The 12,021-nt window shown below is 37.6% G+C and overlaps 1 protein-coding gene and 1 pseudogene across 1 annotated transcript in view; one reads left to right on the forward strand and one right to left on the reverse strand.

Moving 5' to 3' along the window:
• The window catches only part of TLK1 (tousled-like kinase 1), a 234,667-nt gene that overhangs the window by 152,158 nt on the left and 70,488 nt on the right, over positions 1-12,021 (reverse strand). The gene's annotated exons all lie outside the window — the stretch shown is intronic.
• LOC104991369 lies at positions 7,469-9,419 on the forward strand (annotated as a pseudogene).

A 12,021-nucleotide genomic window follows, 5' to 3' on the forward strand; every position in this document is an offset into this window, starting at 1 on the left:
TGACCACTGGAAAAACCATAGCCTTGACTAGACGGACCTTTGTTGGCAAAGTAATGTCTCTGCTTTTGAACACGCTATCTAGGTTGGTCATAACTTTCCTTCCAAGGAGTAAGCATCTTTTACTTTCATGGCTGCAGTCACCATCTGCAGTGATAAACCCCCCAAAACCTGAGGGGCAAAGACACTACAAGCAGGATTCCATCAAAGCAGCAACAACAGGACTGACAGTTGATCTCTGAACACAAACAATGGAAACCAGGTCTCAATGGTGTAACACTCAACGTGCTAAATGAAAATATTGGGGTAGCCAAAAAGCTCCTTTAGGTTTTTAAGTAAAAATAAAAGACATATTTTTCACTTTCACCAAGAACTTTATTGAACAACATATTTAACAACATTCACTGTTTTGTTCTGCTACCTTCTGCCATTTTTGAGGCAACTTAATAATTCATCTTCCCAAAACTTTTTATCTTTTGAGCAAAGAACTGTTTCATGTGCCTTTTACAATCTTCCATTAAGAAAATTCTATAAAGACCAAAATAAATGAACATCCAAAGGTGCAATATCTGGTAAATATGGTGGATGAATCAGAACTTCTCAGTCAGCCTGTAACAGATTTTGTCTGCTCCTCATCTTGTGTTACTCTGATAGAAGATTATGCATTTTCTGTTGACTAATTCCAGACACTTTCTGTTGAGTGCTGCTTTCAGTTTGCCTAAGTGGGAGCAGTACTTGTTGGAATTAAACATTTGGTTTTCCTGAAGGAGCTCATAACAGAGTCCTCCCTTCCAATCCTACCACATACACAACACCACGTTCAAGACCAGTCTTCACTGTGGTTGGTGGAGATTCATTTTGCTTGCCCCACGATCTCTTCCATTACACATTTTTGTACAGCTTACACTTTCAGCATCTGTCACAATTTGTTTTAAAACCAGAACATTTTCGTTATGTTTAAGTTGAGAATCATAAGCACAAATATGGTCAAGGAGGTTCCCGTTCCTCCACCCCCTTAACTTATGTGGAACCCAAACATCAAAGGGATTAACATAACCAAGCTGGTGCAAATGATTTTCAATGGTTGGCTGATTTGAATGTTTTGAGTCTGTTGGCTATTCCAGCATGGTATAACGTTGACTGTTCTCAATTAATGTCCCAATTTGATCACTATCAACTTCAACTGGTCTACTCAATGGAGGAGCATCATCAAGCAAGAAATCTCTAGCACAAAAGTTTGCAAACCACTTTTGATGTGCTCCATCAGTCATAGCACCTTCTCCACACACTACACAAATCTTTTTTTCAGTGTTGCATTTTCACTTTTCTTTAAATATAAAGCACAACATGCCAAAAATGTTGTCTTTCTTCCATCTTCAATACTAAAAAGGCTATACAAAAATTCACCAATTCTGATAAGGCTTTTTAAAAAAATGAGCACTGATAGGACAGCTGTTACAACACAATCTAACAAAATTGCTACTAGAACCATCGTACAGCAAACACCAAACAAACTTTTTGGCCAAACCAACTAACTCCCTACCTAGATTCCCCATGTCCAGCCAAAAAAACAACAAACAAAAACACTTTCAAGAATCAACATGGAAAAAAGACATTATCAGAGAAGCAATCCCAAACAATTCCTCACCAGACAGACTCCAAAATTATAAGAGTATTCTTTAGGAAAACAGAAAATCAATTCAGCTAAAAAAAAAAAAAAGTAAACACAAAGAAAATAAAAACTCAACGTAACTATATAAAACACTAATATCTTTTGGGTGCTCAAAAGCGTACATGGAACTAAACTACAGAGCGGTAAACAGCATATAGTCCACGAGAGGGAAGGGCACAGTTAATATCTTCTGAAGTCGCTATGCTGATGAAGAAGAAAATGTACTGAGACATATAATACTTTAACAAATCAAGAAAGCATTTTCAATTTCTAGGACAACCACTTAAATACATAAAACCACCAAGAATCAGCCAACCAATAAACAAACAAAGAAAAACAGATTAGGATATTATTAAGCCAATTGTGGAAGATAACTTTGCCCTCCCAATGCATGGAGCTTGACTCTGATCCTTGGTCAAGGAAGTAATATCTCACAGTGACAAAATATTCATCATCATCATCATCATCATCATCATCCAAAGGCAGAAAAGGAGAATGAAAGAAAGTTCAAAGAAACAGTATAACTAGAAATCACTTATTAGAAATATCTATTTAAACTCAAGTATATCAGTAAGTATAATGAATGTAAACTTACTAAATGTTCCAATTAAAACATAAACATGGTCAAGCCCATTTTTTAAAAAGAACTTATGCTACTTACAAGAGACTTACAATTTCTATAACCAAAAGTCGCAAATAATAGGATAGAAAAAGGTATACCATGCAAACATTTAAGACCTGAAGCTAACATTATCTGTCACAACACTAGACTGTTGTTTAGTCGCCAATTCATATACGACTTTTTTGTGACTCCATGGACTGTAGCACAGCAGGTTCCTCTAGCCATAGGATTTCCTAGGCAAGAATACTGGACTGGGTTCCCATTTCCTTCTCCAGTGGATCTTACCAACCCAGGGATCGAACCCATGTCTCCTGCATTGGCAGGCGGATTTGTTACCACTGACCCACCAGGGAAACCCCTTAATAAAGTACTCTATTAGGAAATATGCATTATTATTGTTATCAGACATTTCCTGTTAATAAAAGGTTTGTTTTAGCAGGTAGAAACAAAAATGCTTAATTTCTAAGCACCTATGTAACATATTTGAAATATATAAAGCAAATGACAGAAACTATACAGAGAAACAGACAAAGCTACAATTGTTTTCTGGACATTTTAACAAACTTTTCTCTGAATAAGAGCAAATTCAAAAAGTAATGATAACCATTTTAAAAAGCAACAAACTGGATATAACTGATACACATATTACATGGCATCTAGTAACCACAGCCAAAAAAAAAAAAAAAATCTTAGCCCTATATAAGGAATATTTACCAAGACAGACTATATGTCTGCCATAAAGTTAAGTCTCAAATTTTTAAAAATTGAAATCTTATAGATTTACTTCTTACTATGATGGAGTTAAGATAGAAATTAGTAAGAAAAAAACATTTAGAAATACCTCATGTTTAAAGATTAAGCAAGATACTTCTGAATAAACCATAGCCCAGTGAACAAACTAAAAAACGGTTCCACGTAAAGGCATAAACTGGTAAGATGGATCAAGAAGACACAAGACACAGACAGTGACCATCTGGAATGAAAAAGAGGACATCACAATAGACTCTAGACAAAGAAAGATCACGAGAGTATTATTTACAATTTTATGCAGACACATTTGAAATTTTACATAAAATGAAGGGATTCCTAGAAGACACAATTTACCAAAACTGATGTGAAAATTAAAATTCTAAAGAGCATTATGACATTATAGAAACTGAAGCCATCTACTTAAAATTTCACAGAGAAAATTCCAAGTCTAGGATGCTTCAGTGAATTCTACCAAGTATTTTAATGATGCTCTAACACCCTTCTTACATAAATTACTTGAGAAAATGGTAAAAGAAAAGGTACTTCCCAACTCATTTTTATAAAGCCAATGTTACCTTGATATAAAACCTAACATTTTCAGAAATGAAAATTAAGCCTGAATGAATCCAAGAAAAAAGATAATGCTTTAAGGAAATAAGAAAAAGGAGCAACATTTCTGAAATCAAAAGAAATGAAGAGATTAAAAAGATAAGACAAAGCAACTACTTAATGAGGTAACAGGGATCCAACATTCAGAAAACAAGTCTTTAAAGAGCACTACCATACCAGAATAAATAGTAAAAACCACAATTCAAGAAAGCTTTCTTAAAAGTTAAAAAAAATAAAACTGCTTACTGAAAGAGCACCATGTACACTTAAGAATTCAGCCCAGAAGGCCAACATCTAATTTTCAAAGGCAATAGTTTATGCCACAAGAAAACAGAGTAACATATTCCAGATAATCAAGGTAGGAAAGTATAAGGTGTCTTATAGTCAGTAAAATTTATTTTTAGCACATGAAAGACACAACCTGTTATCAAAATGCCCCAAATTGGGAAATACAGCTCCCATGAGCTGTTCCAAAATCTAGAGAACAAATCTGTAAGAAGTAATAGACCTATCTCATTCATGAACATAGGTGAAAAATACTAAACAAAGATCAGTAAATTAATTTGTAGAAAAATAAGAGCTCAAAACTACATTGGGTTTAGTCCAGGAAAACAAGGTTGGTTTAACACTTCAAGAGCAATAAAATAATATCCATCACATTAAAAAAAAAAAAAAAACCTGGAAAAAAATTAGATTGTCCAAAAAGATGCAGAAAAAGCATCTGATAAAATTTAATATCCATTTGTGATTTAAACAAACAACAACAACAACAAAAAACTAGTAACTAGTAATAGAAAGGAATTTCCTTGATCTGAAAAAGGGCAGATCCAAAATACCCATATAATAAATTGTGAAATACTGAAAAATTCTCCCCCCTACTTCTAAAATTAGTAACAATACAAGTATTCCCATAATAACCAATCTATTCAACACCGTACTAGAAGTCGTAGTCACCACAAGGCTGTAAAAAACAAATACATATAAGGATTGGAAAAGATGAAATGAAATTATCATTCATAGGCCATATGTTTATAGAAAACAAATCTAGCTAAGATAAATTATCAGAATTATAACCAAAGTTGGTCGTTATCAAGTCAAATGCAAAAATTAACTGAATTTCCACATATCATCAATAAACAAAAAATAATAAAACTAAAATAGGTATCTTATTTACAATAACATCAAAAAGTAAAAATACCTAGAAATGCAACAATAATTATGCAAGTTTATTACAGAGAAAACTATAAAACATTATTAAGATGGCAGGAATACACTACAGGCATAAATTATTTTGTTCAGTCACTAACCTGTGTCCCACTGTTTGAAACCCCATGGACTGCAGCACACTAGGCTTCCCTGTCCTTCACTATCTCCTGGAGTTTGCTCAAACTCATGTCCATTGAATCAGTGATGCTTATCTAACCATCTCAACCTCTGCCACCCACTTCTCTTGCCTGCACTTTTTCCAGCATCAAAGTGGAATGAGTCAGCTTTTCACACGAGGTGGCCAAAGTACAGGAGCTTTAGCATCAGTCCTTCCAATCAATACTCAGGACTGATTTCCTTTAGGATTGACTGGTTTGATCTCCATGCTGTCCAAGTGACTCTCAAGAGTCTTCTCCAGCACAATTCTAAAGCATCGATTCTTTAGTGCTCAGTCTTCTTTATGGTCCAATGCTCATATCTGTACATGACTACTAGAAAAACCCTAGCTTTGACTATACGAACTTTGGCTGTCAAATTGAGGTCTCTGCTTTTTAATACACTATCTAGGTTTGTCATTGCTTTTCACCAAGGAGTAAGTGTTGTTTTAATTTCATGGCTGCAGTCACATCTGCAGTGATTTTGGCACCCAAGAAAATAAAACTTGACACTGTTTCCACATTTCCCCCCATCTATTTGCCATGAATGATGGGACTGGATGCCATGATCTTAGTTTTTTGAACAGAGTTTTAAACTAGCTTTTTCACTCTCCTCTTTCACCTTCAATCAAGAGGCTCTTTAATTCCTCTTCACTTTCTGCCATTAGAGTGGTATCATCTGCATATCTGAGATTGCTGATATTTCTCACAACAATCTTGATTCCAGCTTGTTATTCATCCAGCCAGGCATTTCACATGATGTACTTGGCATAGAAGTTATGCATACATAACTTCTGAACATTCTCTGGCATTCTCTGAACATTCTCTGGCATTGCCTTTTGTAACACTCATTACTGTAAAGATATAATCAATATATTCAGTGTTATCTCAATGAAAGTCCCAACAGATGGGTGTTTGATTTTTTAACTTAGCCAAAAACAGCCAAAGCAATTTTGAAGAAAATCTAAAATAAAGTGTCCACTGCTGTCCTAACAAGTTAACTATACACTTATCAGCTTAAAGCACCCATTTATTATCTCCAAGTTCTATGGGTCAGATATCTTGGCACGTCACAGCTCAGCTGGTTCTCTCCTTCGAGTTTCACAAGAATGAATCAAGGTATCAGCCAAGCTGTGTCCCTGTCCAGACACTCTAGGAGAGAATATATTTCCAGGTTTGTTTAGGATGGTCCAGGTTGACAACAATCAGTGCCAAGCAGATGCAGGACAGAGGCCCCATTCTCCTGCTACCCCTCAAGTGGGGTTTGGCCTCAGTTTCTAGAGACTGCCTACACTCCCTGACCCATGATCCCCGCCTTTCAAAGGCAGTAACAGCAGGTTAAGTCCTATTCAATGCTTCTGAGTAAATCCCTCTGATCTCTCCTTCTGCCCCTTCTCTTTTGCTTCCCTCTTCTGTCTTCTTTGCTTCTGACTCTTCTATTTTTAAGGGCTTGTCTGATTATACAGGACCCAACCAAATAATCCAAAATAATCTATTTTAAGGTCTGTTGATTAGTAACTTTAATTACACCTGCAAAATCCCTTCACATCACTTTCTAGATTAGCAGTGCACTGAATAATTGAGATGGAAATGTTGGAAAAATATCTTTAAAATTCCACCTATCAAAAAGCAGCAAAAGTATTTTATTGACTATCAACCTACTAATAAAACTATAGTAATAATAAAACATGATACCAGCACACACACAAAAAAGACAAACATAATATAGAATATAAAGCCTAGACACAGACCTGTTGCTGTGCATAGACATTTGACTTACAAAAAAAGGAAAACAGTGTGAAAGAACAATTCTTTTCAGTAAATTGTGCTCGGATATCAAGACAGTCATAGGAAAATGAAAACTATTCCAATCCAACACCACACAGAAAAAAATCAACTTCCTAATGATTACAGACCTAAATATGAAAAGCATAACAAAAAAGCTGAAAGATAACACGGGAGAGTGAGATTTCAAGAATAGTGGCATGATGAGCTAGGTGGACCATTTCTCTAGTAAAACATTACTTTGGCAACAAAAGTCCATCTAGTCAAAGCTATGGTTTTTCCAGTAGTCGTGTATAAGATGTGAGAGTTGGACCATAAAGAAAGCTGAGGGCCAAAGAATTGATGCTTTTGAACTGTGGTGTTGGAGAAGACTCTTGAGAGGCCCTTGGACTGCAAGGAAATCCAACCAGTCCATCCTAAAGGAAATCAGTCCCGAATATTCATTGGAAGGACGGACTGATGCTGAAGCTGAAACTCCAATACTTTGGCCACCTGATGTGAAGAACTGACTCACTGGAAAAGACCCTGATGCTAGGAAAGACTGAAGGTGAGAGAAGGAAACAACAGAGGATAAGATGGTTAGAAGGCGTCACCAACTCGATGGACATGAGTTTGAACAAGTTCTGGGAGTTGTTGATGGACAGGCAAGCCTGGTGTGCTGCGGTCCATGGGGTCGCAAAGAGTCGGACATGACTGACTGACTGAATTGACTGAACTAAACTGGTAGAAAGAAAATTTTTAAAGTCAACCATTTAATGTCTCTGAAAATTGTCTCAAGGACGCATAGCAAATAAAAAAAAGAACATTTATTCAAGAAAACATTAAACAGAGGTGAGAACAACAAGTATCCATGACATATGAGCCATAAACCACTTCCAGTTACACCCCACAACTCAGGATAACTCCAATGTTCTACACCAAACAGGTGCTGCAGGAGCTCCCACATTCCAGCCTAGGAATGAATTTCACCCTTGGAGGGGAACGCTGCTGGCATCTCCCACCTGCCCCACTCCCCCACCTCCATGCTGCAGAAACGCTATGCCAGGCAGGCCCACATAAGAAGAGTAAAAGAGTCCCTTCACCCAACCAGCGCCCACGTGTAAGGCAGAAAAGCTCTTTTTCCAGTGTAGTAAGCCAAAAGTATTAAGTCCCAATTGCACTCCTAAAACAGAGGTTCTTTACCAGAAGGGGCAAGTTAAAAGTACGTGCTCTACTCTGAGAGCAGTAGTCCCTTCAAAGTGAAGTGATCTCTTTACCTCTGACCCTAATTTCACTAAGGCAAGGTAGAGGGTCCTCCCAGGGGAAAAGGTAGACCGTTAAGAACAGAAAGCTCTGTCCTCCACCTAATGGAATTACTTTACTTGGAACAGACTGTGGGAAAATTCATTTTAAAGGGCAACGTCCGGGCGGAGGCTGGGCTTGTGGGGTGACCGGAGTAAGGGTTCGGATCCCGGCCGCGAGGTTTCTGATCAGGATTGCTACAATGAGTCTGCGGAAGCAAACGCCCTGTGACTTCCTGAAGCAGATCATTGGGCGACCAGTTGTGGTGAAGCTAAATTCGGGAGTGGATTATCGAGGGGTCCTGGCTTGCCTGGATGGCTACATGAATATAGCCTTGGAGCAGACAGAGGAGTATGTAAATGGACAGCTGAAGAATACGTACGGGGATGCATTTATCCAAGGAAACAATGTGTTGTATATAAGTACGCAGAAGAGGAGGATGTGAAGACACCAAGACACAGTACTTTTCATACCGAGATATATTTTTTATCAAGTTTTTTGTTTCTTCTGTCATATAATTTTTCCTGTTTTGAAATAGTTGGTGATTTTTCACTGACACGTGATTGAGATACATGTGTAAACTTGTGGATTTAATTGTAAAGAGTTCTTTCATATTTAAGTTGCAGTCATTTTCTTTTACCTCTATGTCAGTGTGCAGAAAGCAAAAAGACTTTTTTTTTTAAGTGGAAAGAAAATTTTTTTCTCCCTACACGGAAGTTTTCAAGCAACACCATTGGATCTGACTGCTTGGTCTGTGGGACTGACTGAAATGATGGGCGTGAGGCTAATAAAACACTGTAGAGACGGCAAAAAAAAAATAAATAAATAAAGGGCAACGTCCAAAACTATGGAGATCTTGGGAGTGAATAACTAAAAGAAAGCTGGTAGTTCCATGACAGTAGTAACATGCAAAACTGCAAACCAGCTAAAAGTTTAACAGAGGGAACTAGACAAAGAAAAAGGCAGGAAGATTCCTCAGGGTAATAAGCCCAAGTCTCAAAGGCTGGCAATTTAGCAAACTTGTTAGCGTCTATAGAGATCTGACTTACTGCGATCATGCCCTGGGATATTGGTGAAAACAATAGAGCAATCAGTTAGCAGTTAGTGGAGGCTGACAGCTAGGTATGACAGCTATAGAGGCAGACCAGCCAAAAGTTTATGTGGAGATCAGGGAAAGAGGCAAAGAGAACAAGGTGAAAACCAGTCATCGCTGGTAGACTGCACATGACTTTGAGAGGGTCCAGATGTTGGATTCATCAGACAAAGAGTTCAAAGCAGCTATTATAAATATATTCAAAGAACTAAAGAAAATCATGTTTAAATAATTCAGTTCAGTTCAGTCGCTCAGTCATGTCCGACTCTTTGCGACTCCATGAATTGCAGCACGCCAGGCCTCCCTGTCCATCACCAGCTCCCGGAGTTCACTAAAACTTATGTCCATTGAGTTGGTGATGCCATCCAGCCATCTCATCCTCTGTCGTCCCCTTTTCCTCCTGCCCCCAATCCCTCCCAGCATCAGAGTCTTTTCCAATGAGTCAACTGTTAGCATGAGGTGACCAAAGTATTGGAGTTTCAGCTTTACCATCAGTCCTTCCAATGAACATCCAGGACTGATCTCCTTTAGAATGGACTGGTTGGATCTCCTTGCAGTCCAAGGGACTCTCAAGAGTCTTCTCCAACACCACAGTTCAAAAGCATCAATTCTTCGGCGCTCAGCTTTCTTCACAGTCCAACTCTCACATCCATACACAACCACTGGAAAAACCTAGTCCTGACTAGACGTGGTCCACCGGAGAAGTGAATGGCAAACCACTTCAATATTCTTGCCTTGAGAACCCCATGAACAGTATGAAAAGGCAAAATGATATGATACTGAAAGAGGAACTCCCCAGGTCGGTAGGTACCCAATATGCTACTGGAGATCAGTAGAGAAATAACTCCAGAAAGAATGAAGGGACGGAGCCAAAGCAAAAACAATACCCAGTTGTGGATGTGACTGGTGACAGAAGCAAGGTCTAATGCTGTAAAGACCAATATTGCATAGGAAGCTGGAATGTTAGATCCATGAATCAAGGCAAATTGGAAGTAGACAAACAGGAAATGGCAAGATTGAAGATCGACATTCTAGGAATCAGCTAACTCAAATGGACTGGAATGGGTGAATTTAACTCAGATGACCATTATATCTACTACTGTGGGCAGGAATCCCTTAGAAGAAATGGAGTGGCCATCATGGTCAACAAGAGAGTCCAAAATGCAGTACTTGGATGCAATCTCAAAAACGACAGAATGATCTCTGTTCGCTTCCAAGGCAAACCATTCAATATCACGGTAATCCAAGCCTTTGCCCTAACCAGTAACACTGAAGAAGCTGAAGTTTAAATAATTAAAGGAAGGTATTACTATAAGGACTCGTCAAATACAGAATATCAATGAAAAATAAGGAATTATAAAAAATAAGCAAATGAGAAAACATGTATGCTAATAAAGAGAACATAACTGCATATTTCTTCTCTCACCTAATTTTAAAAGCAACTGCACAATAAATAAATAAAATAAAAGCAACTACACATACAACATAAATGCAAATGCATGGTGAGATATAACATACAGAATACGCAATATATCTGACAATAACAGCACAAGGACAGTTGGAAAAAAATTACTGAAGTAAGGAAATAACATCATATGTTATAAATCAAATCTACATGAGGAAACAGAACCAGATATAATAAGGTTAGTACAAAAACTATAAATATGTTTTCTTATCTCAGTTTCTTTAAAAAAGACTTTAAATTACATAAAGTAATTGTAACAATTTATTCTGGAGTTTATATCTACTACTGTGGGCAAGAATCCCTTAGAAGAAATGGAGTAGCCATCATAGTTAATAAAATTAAGTCGAAAATGCAGTACCTGGATGCAATCTCAAAAATGACAGAATGATCTCTGTTCATTTCCAAGGCAAACCATTCAATATCATAGTAATCCAAGTCTATGCCCCAACCAGTAATGCTGAAGAAGCTGAAGTTGAATGGTTCTATGAAGACCTACAAGACCTTCTAGAACTAACACTCAAAAAGGATGTCCTTTTCAATATAGGGGACTGGATTGCAAAAGTAGGAAGTCAAGAAACACCTGGAGTAACAGGAAATTTGGCTCTGCAGACGGAATGAAGCAGGGCAAAGGCTAATAGAGTTTTGCCAAGAGAACACATTGGTCATAGCAAACACCCTCTTCCAACAACACAAGAGAAGACTCTACATGTGGACATCACCAGATAAGTCAACATTGAAATCAGACTGATTATATATTCTTTGCAGCCAAAGATGGAGAAGCTCTATACAGTCAGCAAAAACAAGACCGGAGCTGACTGTGGCTCAGATCATGAAATCCTTATTGCCACATTCAGACAAATTGAAGAAAATGGGGAAAACGACTAGACCATTCAGGTATGACCTAAATCAAATCCCTAACAATTATACAGTGGAAGTGACAAATAGATTTAAGGGACTAGATCTGATAGAGTGCTTGATGAACAATGGACGGAGGTTCGTGACATTGTACAGGAGACAGGGAGCAAGACCATCCCAAAGAGAGAGAAATGCAAAAAAGCGAAATGGCTCTCTGAGGAGGCCTTACAAATAGCTGTGAAAAGAAAGAGATGCAAAAAACAAAGGAGAAAAGGAAAGATATACCCATTTGAATGCCAAGTTCCAAAGGATAGCAAGAAGAGATAAGAAAGCCTTCCTCAGTGATCAGTGCAAAGAAATAGAGGAAAACAATACAATGAGAAGACTAGAGATCTCTTCAAGAAAGTTCCCTTGGAACATTTCATGCAAAGATGGGCTCAATAAAGGACAGAAATGGTATGGACCTAACAGAAGCAGAAGAGATTAAGAAGAGGTGGAAAGAATACACAGAAGAACTGTACAAAAAAGATC

The sequence above is a fragment of the Bison bison genome, unplaced genomic scaffold (genome assembly GCF_000754665.1).
Source record: "Bison bison bison isolate TAMUID 2011002044 unplaced genomic scaffold, Bison_UMD1.0 scf7180017864190, whole genome shotgun sequence".
Lineage (NCBI taxonomy): Eukaryota > Metazoa > Chordata > Mammalia > Artiodactyla > Bovidae > Bison > Bison bison.